Below are 2500 nucleotides of genomic sequence, written 5' to 3' on the forward strand. Positions count from 1 at the left end.
AGAAAGAGATACATGCGGAGAGAGGGAGAGACACAGGGGGAGAGAGAGAGAGAGGGAGAGACACAGGGGGAGAGAGAGAGAGAGGGAGAGACACAGGGGGAAGAGAGGGAGAGAGAGACACAGGGGGGAGAGAGAGGGAGAGAGAGACACAAGGGGAGAGAGAGAGAGAGAGAGAGGGAGGGAGAGAGAGACACAAAGGGAGAGAGAGAGAGGGAGAGAGAGACACAAGGGGAGAGAGAGAGAGAGAGAGAGAGAGAGAGAGAGAGAGAGAGAGAGAGAGAGAGAGAGAGAGAGAGAGAGAGAGAGAGAGAGAGAGAGAGAGAGAGAGAGACACAGGGGGAGAGAGAGAGAGAGAGGTAGAGACAGAGAGAGAGAGAGAGAGAGAGAGGAGAGACACAGAGGGAGAGAGGAGAGAGAAGGAGAGACACAGAGGGAGAGAGGAGAGAGAGGGAGAGACACAGGGGGAGAGAGAGAGAGAGAGAGAGACACAAGGAGAGAGAGAGAGAGAGAGAGAGAGAGAGAGAGAGAGAGAGAGAGAGAGAGAGAGAGAGAGAGAGAGAGAGAGAGAGAGAGAGAGAGAGAGAGAGAGAGAGAGAGAGAGAGAGAGAGAGAGAGAGAGAGAGAGAGAGAGAGAGAGGGAGAGACACAGGGGGAGAGAGAGAGAGAGGGAGAGACACAGGGGGAGAGAGAGAGAGAGAGGGAGAGACACAGGGGGAGAGAGAGAGAGAGAGGGAGAGACACAGGGGGAGAGAGAGAGAGAGAGGGAGAGACACAGGGGAGAGAGAGAGAGAGAGGGAGAGACACAGGGGGAGAGAGAGAGAGAGAGAGGGAGAGACACAGGGGAGAGAGAGAGAGAGAGAGGGAGAGACACAGGGGGAGAGAGAGAGAGAGAGGGAGAGACACAGGGGGAGAGAGAGAGAGAGAGGGAGAGACACAGGGGGAGAGAGAGAGAGAGGGAGAGACACAGGGGGAGAGAGAGAGAGAGAGGGAGAGACACAGGGGGAGAGAGAGAGAGAGAGAGGGAGAGACACAGGGAGAGAGAGAGAGAGAGGGAGAGACACAGGGAGAGAGAGAGAGAGAGGGAGAGACACAGGGGGAGAGAGAGAGGGAGAGACACAGGGGAGAGAGAGAGGGAGAGACACAGGGGGAGAGAGAGAGGGAGAGACACAGGGGGAGAGAGAGGGAGACAGGGGGGAAGAGAGAGGGAGACAGGGGGAGAGAGAGAGGGAGAGACACAGGGGGAGAGAGAAAGAGATACATGCGGAGAGAGGGAGAGACACAGGGGGAGAGAGAGAGAGAGAGAGGGAGAGAGACACAGGGGGGAGAGAGACACAGGGGGAGAGAGGGAGGGAGAGAGAGGGAGAGACACAGGGGGGAGAGAGACACAGGGGGAGAGAGGGAGGGAGAGAGAGGGAGAGACACAGGGGGAGAGAGACACACGGGGAGAGAGGGAGGGAGAGAGAGGGAGGGAGAGACACAGGGGGAGAAAGAGAGAGAGGGAGAGACACAGGGAGAGAGAGACACAGGGGGAGAGAGAGAGGGAGAGACAGGGGGAGAGAGAGAGGGAGAGACACAGGGGGAGAGAGAGAGGGAGAGACACAGGGGGAGAGAGAGAGGGAGAGACACAGGGGGAGAGAGAGAGGGAGAGACACAGGGGGAGAGAGAGGGAGACAGGGGGAAGAGAGAGGGAGACAGGGGGAGAGAGAGAGGGAGAGACACAGGGGGAGAGAGAAAGAGATACATGCGGAGAGAGGGAGAGACACAGGGGGAGAGAGAGAGAGAGAGGGAGAGAGACACAGGGGGGGAGAGAGAGGGGGACAGAGAAAGAGAAAGAAACACAAGGGGAGAGAGAGAGGGGAGACACAGGGGGAGAGAGAGAGGGAGAGAGACTCAGGGGGAGAGAGAGAGAGAGAGAGGGAGAGAGACAGAGGGAGAAACACAGGGGGAGAGAGAGAGAGGGACAGAGAAAGAGAAAGAAACACAAGGGGAGAGAGAGAGAGGGGGAGACACAGGGGGAGAGAGAGAGAGAGGGGGGGGAGAGAGAAAGGGAGTGAGAGACAGAGAAAGAGAAACAGAGGGAGAGAGAGGGACAGAGAAAGAGATACAAGGGGAGAGCGAGGGGAGACACAGGGGGAGAGAGAGAGAGGGACAGAGAAAGAGAAAGAAACACAAGGGGAGAGAAAGAGGGAGAGAGACACAGGGAGAGAGAGACAGACAGGGGGGGAGAGAGAAAGGGAGTGAGAGACAGAGAAAGAGATACAAGGGGAGAGCGAGGGGAGAGAGAGAGGGGAGACACAGGGGGGAGAGAGAGAGAGGGACAGAGAAAGAGAAAGAAACACAAGGGGAGAGAGAGAGGGGGAGAGACAGGGGGAGAGACAGAGAGAGGGAGAGGGAGAGGGAGAGGGAGAAGGAGAGGGAGAGGGAGAGGGAGAGACACACAGGGGGGAGAGAGAGGGAGAGACACGGGGGGGGTGAGAGAGAGGGAGAGAGAAAGAGACAC

This window comes from Eptatretus burgeri, chromosome 16 (genome assembly GCF_056783735.1).
Source record: "Eptatretus burgeri isolate ZD-2024b chromosome 16, Ebu_testis_v1, whole genome shotgun sequence".
NCBI lineage: Eukaryota > Metazoa > Chordata > Myxini > Myxiniformes > Myxinidae > Eptatretus > Eptatretus burgeri.